The sequence below is a fragment of the Eptatretus burgeri genome, chromosome 3, assembly GCF_056783735.1.
Source record: "Eptatretus burgeri isolate ZD-2024b chromosome 3, Ebu_testis_v1, whole genome shotgun sequence".
Taxonomy (NCBI): Eukaryota; Metazoa; Chordata; class Myxini; order Myxiniformes; family Myxinidae; genus Eptatretus; species Eptatretus burgeri.
The window spans coordinates 56,784,512-56,792,568 of NC_140963.1; positions in this window are offsets into that span (position 1 = coordinate 56,784,512).

The window sequence follows — 8,057 nt, forward strand, 5'->3', positions numbered from 1 at the left end:
AAATTAACTTTGGGGAAAAAAAATTGAATAAATAAATAAATAAACGATCACTTCTTCTGGTCAAGAATAAAAGAAATTATAAGTTCCGGAAAGAGTTTCAAAATCACTCCCGGTAATGTCAAATACAAAATAAACACTTCCTGTCATGAAAAAAAAATCACTTTCGGAAGTATAAAATTAACTTTGGGAAAAAATAATTGAATCAATAAATAAACACTTCCGGTCATGATCTCCCGGCATGCATCATTCCCCATGACAAAAACCGGAAACGAAAAAAAAACCAAAAGCAAAAAAAAACCAAAAGCAAAAAAAAAACCAAAAGCAAAAAAAAAACCAAAAGCAAAAAAAAAAACGGAAGCAAAAGGTCATATCCAACGACACGGATTCCAAATAGCCAGAGGTATTGTGTTGTTGTTGTTTCCTATTCTCTCATGTGCACGCGTTAAGTATGAAGCTCACTGCGTTCGCTATAATTGAAAAAAGCTGAACTTACTACTCATCGGAAAAGGCGACGTTTCGGGAAGAATCCAATCGCCTTGGTCACGGCAGATGAGGAAATGAGGAAGAAGCTGGAAAACTGCCACGTGACATCCAACTTGCTTCGATTTAATTACCAACATTCATCGATTTAAATAATTTTAATGATCATCCAGTTGTACACAATGAATTATATACCAATACATTAACACTCATGCCAGACTTTCACCAACTGGATGATCTTTTTGGTTCTTGTCTGGCTCAGAGTACAACAAAAATGAGTTTGTTCCGAACACTTCTGAGACACAGACAGGAAGGGACATGATGGGGTGAAGAACATGCAGTTTTGTACAAAGTTTGGAATAATTTGTTCTGCAAGGCAAGAATCTTGGCAACTTACGTTCCAACCGGTAGGATGGTTTCATTCGAGGGGGTGGAGGGGAGTTAACTAGCACCCCTTCTGAGGGATCTTCGGGAAAAAAAAAACAATAAAAATATAAAAGATTAAATACATTGATATCTTCATCAGTTTGATAACTTGTTCAGGAAAGGGCACAGAAGGGAATACACTGATGGAACAGGTAACGATGAAAAGGTGAATAATCCAATCGAGGGAAGTTAAACTTATTGTGATTTAACCTGCATCGCGATGACCATGTTAATAAGTTACCTTCCCACAAAAGTTATAATTACAATTATCTCCACAATTAAGAACATTCTTCTTCATCGAAGGAAGTATTAACAGAAATGTCTATAAAAGAACAAGTGCCAAAATGTATTTCAGCTTAACGTCCCGATCTTGGGGTTTGCTGTCTTTGCACCCAATGTGGTCACCGCAACTGCCCAAAGTATTGAAGAGTGCTTACCTGTTGAAGGTCCTGCATGTGGTATGACCTGTCAACACCGTGATGTTTCTGCCGTTGCTGTTGCAGCCACTCAGTAACATGTTGCTTGTGTTGCTGTTGCAGCCTGTGATCACAATGAGGGTTCTGCTTTTCCTGCAGCCCCTCAACACCGTGCTGCTTCTGTTGTTGCTGATGCTCCTTTCGACCCTGTTTACCCTTAAGACCTTTAGACCCCACATGACCCTTTACACTCCTATATATCCTTTGAACTCTTTGACATTTATACCCGCAGATCCTTTTGACCCGTTGGGACCCCATAGATCCATTTTGATCCCTTTTTTTGTAAGAGCCCGTATGACCTTTACACCGTTTGAACTGCTTCGACCCCTTAAGAACCCATTACACACAAACATCAAAATAGTCTTTTTGCAACACAGACTACTCTTTTCAGCAGGTGATATGCACACTCGTTCCTCCCAGAGGGTGGTAAACTGTGCTGGTGACCTTATCTGATCGAAAACTACTTGGAAAAACTACAACTGAAATGAAATCAGATTCCTGGAAGTTTTACAACACAAAATAGAGCCTCTCCCCCTCCTCCCCTGCGAACCTGGTGTGCCTGTCCTGAATTGGAATCATCATTGGAACAAAGACATTCATCGTCCCCATCCTCACAACGACATCCGTCATCGTCATCGTCGCAATCACATTCGTCATCTCCATCGTCACAATCACATCCGTCGTCTCCATAATCACAATCACATTCCTCGTCTTCTGAATCCGATCTGTCATCATCATAATCTTCCACATCTTTATCCTCCCCATCAGGCTCATCTTCTCCATCTACTTTCTTGTCCTTTCTGTGAAGACACAAGAAAAACCAGAACTTCGTTGTTGAGAACATTTCTCTGTGTTGCACAAATGTATCAATCAGAGCACCACCAGATATCTAAACTCCAATAACAACATATTCATCAATATTCAACATATTCAACATATTCATCTGTTGCAACTAAAGGAAGGAAAAATGAAAAGGAGAAACACATTATTGAGGCTTTAAGTTGGCTTGGTTCAGGTGTTAGTTTTCTTCCAAATGACCCATCACAATTGGTTAATAGACTTATTGTTGTTAGGGAGTAAGAAGGCTGGAAATAACAATTGTTTTGATGCAGCAACAGCCATTTTAGACCAGTTAAAGAATATGAAAATAATTAATGAATGTCAATACAAAGATATTTTATCCCATATTAAATAAGATGAGAAGCACAATCCTTAGTTTTAATTTCACAATGAGTGATCACACATCTTTATTCCCATACCCACTACCACTTGATGCAACAAAAAAAAATATGAGACATCTTTATTGTCTGTGGAAACTTATAATACCTTGTTTAATATCACAGAGAAAAATGACAAGTTTAGTGAAAATCCGGGAAGTGGATACAAAAATATAATAGTTTCACCTGGAGCATACGAGATTTCTCAAATATCTTCTGAAATTGCTTGCCTTATGAAAGAACAGGGTGATGAACCAAAAAATATTGTTATAGATATTCAAAATCATACTTCAAAATCAACGATTAAAATTAAAAATTAAGCTCCAAGGTTGATTTCACAATTGATAATTCATTTACAGAGATATTGGGTTTCTTCTCAAAAAAGATTGAAACTAATGGAACATTTTATTGTGATAATGTTATTCAAATAACCTCAGGCATAAATTCGGCATTAATTCACTGTGATTTGATTGATGGTGCTGATAATGATGGAATAAAACAAATACAATATTTTCATTCAGTGCACACTCAACCCCAATTGGTTATAAATTCAATATAGAACCAAAAAATATGGTTTATCTCCTTGTGTCTGGAAAAACCATATGCAGTGTAAATTTTTGGATAACCGATCAAGATAATTGCATGATTTATTTTAATGGAGAAATTATATCCATCAGAATTCACCTACATTAAGTTTGCCAATAAATAAGTACGATGATTATTGTAAGGAAACACGAGTTGGAAAAATAAAAAAATAATTACAGGGGATGGGATGTTCCTTTCCCTACACTATAAGGGTGAAGGTATGTATATTGGTAGAGGATACGATAAACCTAAGAGACAACGGGGTGTAGGACATAAATTTAGAAATAAAGGAGATGGTATAAATGATACTCTAATGGGTATAGGTTCAACTATTCTTAAACATAAAGACCTAATTGGTTCAACTGCTTCTGCTGTGGGAAATGTAGTGGGTGCTATAAAGAGTATAAAAGATGCTCAAAAGGAATCCCATAAATTGCAAGCAATAAAAGAAAATAAGAAAGGCAAAACTGCATTGTCTCCGGAAGAACGACAGAAAATAATTCAAAGACTTGGATCAGGGTTTCAAAAATTGTAACATTTTTTTTTTTTACTAAATAAATACAAGTATGGAAGCAATTAATAATATCTATGATTTGGATGTTACCATTGTCATCTCAAACTCAACTAAAAAATAAATAATTCTTCAAGGAAAATGCTATCACCGGAACAGACTGAAATACAAATGGAACAAAAAGTTTTGAAATAAATAATCAACAAAATTATTTGAATCTTGCCGATAGTTTCTTGTGTAAATTTTCATTCACTAAGGCTGCTCAAAACACAAATGCTACACTCGTAAATGATTTCTTCTGGAAAATGTTTGATAGTGTTCGTTTGTATATTGGGGCACAATAAGTTTAAGCGGTTGATTATGTCTCTGTTGCATCTGAAATGATGAAATTTACACTATATTAATTTTGTGATGGAATGGGTAAGTGTGCTGTCGAAGGTTCTATTCCTGATTTAACAATGGGAACAAATGCAGACCCCAGTTATAGTCAAATAAAAGGAATATATAACGACAATGCAAAAGCAGAAAATAGTTTTACCATGTCAGTTCCCCTGAAAGGTATATTTGTATTTTGCAATCACGATAAAGTTCTGTATGGACTTAAAATTAGATTTCAATGACAAAGGAATGATAATGAAAATAGATTGAAATTTGATTTTGATGAAATGGGTTGGTATAGTAGTGAATATACTCCTAATCTTAAAACAGAAGAGATGTTGAATAGAAGACTTAACTCAAAGAAACCACTAAATGTATCTTATCTTAAAAGAAGATGCCAACATGTTAAACTGAACCAAACCACTTACCCATGGAATTTGGATGTTCTTGAAGGAAGCCAAGATACCTCTGGCTAATATTTAAGAAACCAGATGGAGATACTGCTAATGATAAGAATAATGCATTGAGTGATAATGCTAAGGTGAAACAACTTCACGTTTCTCTGGATGGAACATTTTATCCACGAGATAGATTGGAAATTGTTTGGGAAAAAATGATTATGCTGAAGCATACAAGTCTTACCAAAAGGTGTGTGAAAGCAATGGTAATAAAGAACCCATTTTAGAAATGGTAGCGTTTAAAAAATAACTTTATACAATCAATGCGATTGACCTGAGCACTCAAAACGAAACTATAAAGTCTTATAGAGTGGATACTTCCCTATACATTGAAAGAGGAGAGAGTGAAGAAGTTGTTACTTATTGTATATTTTTGGAAGAAACAGAATTACAGATGAATACAGATAATGGTGTTACGATTAGTCTCACATAATATTTTGATAAATAAATGAGTAGTAAAGTGTCAACTGGGGTATATGCTAATCAAATCAATCTTAATAAACCATCATCTTGTATTCAATATCAAAAGCCTTGTATGATTTACGTTAACACAACTCAGAGAAAAGGAGCAGTAAGAATTGATGTTTTGCTCACAAGAGAACAGGTGAAAATCTTGAACGACACTGGCTCACTTAAAATTAAAATGTCAAAACCAATGTTGAAGAGATATTCAATAAGAGAGACGAGTGGAGGATTTCTCCCAGTTCTAATTCCTTTATTTGCTGGTGACGGAGCATGAAACACAAGCTCAGGATGATGTCGCATGAACCACTTGCTCAGGTTGACAGAGCACGGATCACTCACTCAGGTTGACGGAGCACGAATCACTCACTCAGGGTGACGGAGCACGAATCACTCACTCAGGGTGACAAAGCAGGAACCACTAGCTCAGGGTGATGGTTCACGAAACACTCGCTCAGGGTGACGGGGCACGAAACACTTGCTCAGGGTGACGGGGCATGAAACACTTGCTCAGGGTGATGGAGCACGAACCACTCGCTCAGAGTGACGGAGCACGAACCACTCACTCAGGGTGACAAGGCACGAAACACTCACTTAGGGTGACAGGGCACGAAACACTCACTTAGGGTGTCGGAGCATGAACCACTCGCTCAGGGTGACGGAGCCCGGAACACACGCTCAGTGATGGAGCACAAAGTACTCGCTCAGGGTGAAGGAGCCCGGAACACATGCTCAGAGTGATGGAGCACTAAGCACTCGCTCTGAATGATGTGGTGGGCAAAAGCGTCCGCAGCGAGTTAACAATTCGCTCAGAATGATGTAGCACAGTTACACTACCGACTGTAAGGCGTTCCACAAGTGGGTGGAGCACACATACAAGCTCTCCATTGAAATGGTTGAAAAGGAATGGTTGGCCAGGCTGTCACTTCATATCATGGAGGATGCCTTTAACTTTCAAGTTAGTCTTCACTGCGCACGCAGCAGTTCATGAAATAAAATGAATTCGTTCAGATAATGACTTTATCCGCAAAAGAGCTGCAGCTTAATATTGAACAACTCTGGAGACATTGCAAAGTTCAATCGCCCGTGAAATAAACTGCAGATATTCCGCCATCTTGCCTACTTGGCTGTGCACGCGTCACTTGGTACATCGGTTTGAGGTCCGCGCAAACGTTATAACTCTTTTAAAACGTCCGTTTTTCAGCAGCTTTGCTTTAAATCCATGTAGAGCCCCTCGTGAAACCTCTGAAAATATAGACACAGATCTGGCAGACACTATGGATAGGCAGTCCCTCTGAGGAACAAAGCATAAGGTCTTGCAGTGAATGCATTAAATCATGTCGCTCAATGAAGCTAGTTCATTTTAGCCCATTCCTAAAAAAAATTCACTCCATATAATTCTCCAAACAGTAGAGAAAGATAAGTTTAATGCTTTGGAAATTTCACATTTTCTTGTGTATCTATGGAGAAGGAGGGAACATAGCCTCGCTTGCTTAAAGTAAATAGGTATATCAGCTTAGTTATAAGACTCGTTATTTCTTTCAATTATCAGATTTCACAACAGATTTGGACACTTATTTAGTCCGGATAATATCTGATCCTCAAAACCGAAATAATATTTTGATGATGGACTTAAATTTGTCAGTGAGAGTACATCGTGGAAAATCGTATCATATAATGCATGAAATCACTCCAAGCTCCGAATTTGAAAACTATAGTACTTACAAAAGTGATGTATACCGCGATTCGTAGCGAATATGAGTGAGGAAAGTGAAAAAAAGCTTTATCGCTAAGAAATCGTTGTGACTTGTTCAAAGTCAAGGCATGGTTGAGCAGGCCAAAAAACATGGCGGCTTCAGACCCCAGCGAGGTTACCCAGGAAACGCCTTCAGACCCCAGAGAGCGAGGCGGCTGAGGATCGTCTGATGAAGGACATAATTAAATAAGTCCGTCAATAATTATCTTCAAACAGGGTGTTTTAATGAACCGAAACACCCAATTTTCACTCTTGCACTTCCTTGAAGCTTTTTTTAGTGTGCATGCAAATTTTCAGGCTTTTTGGTTTTATGGTTTTGGAGTTTTGGAGGGGACACACACACACACACACACACACACACACACACACACACACACACACACACACACACACACACACACACACACACACACACACACACACACACACACACACACACACACACACAGCCTTTTAATGGTATTGAAGATAGATATGGTGGGAGGAGTGGAAAGAGGGGTGAAGATGATTGTTGGGTGAGGAATGAAGAAACACCGACAACACATTCACATTTTTATGAGGTGTTCTCACAGATCATTATCATGATGCAGGTATTCAATCATACCTTAGCTACCTTGCTACCATTCCCGGCAATATGTATAGATTCCTCTATCCCCAGTGCTTCTTGGTACCTATCCATCCATCCATTGGGACCATACTCTGTGCAGAGCATTGGTGCTGCCTAAGCAGTCTCCTTGGCTATTGGGCACAATCCTGGACGGGTCGCAACTCCGGCACAGGATACCAGCAAGCTGGCACTCATTTTGCCGACCTCGGAAGGATGACAAGCAGAGTCAACCCCACCTGGTATTAATTCAACAGCTGAGTGGGATTTGAACTCAGGAGCCTAGGATCCCAAGCTCACCACCCTAACCATAAAGCCAACACCAGGCATTTGGTACCTATGTAATTCAAAATTTAACCTATCTACTGTTTCTAAAGGTTTCACATCTTTGAAATATCCTTTCACTTTGAAAAATGTCTGACTTCCAACCTTCCAAAGACCGACAATGACTGTCGGCCTTGGCACACATCACTTGCTGGCACAACATGCACAATCATATATAATCTGATGACTTTCCTTAATTTCTGCATCAAGTTTTGGAAATGTGGTCTTACTTCAGGGTGAGGTATAGTTTCAATGTTCTTGAGTGGAGAATTAAAAGATATTCATCAAGCAATGCATTCACATTGACGAATACCCTTTAATCATTTCCATGCAATCATTTATTTATTTATTTTTCAATCATATTTCACCTCTGAAACAGC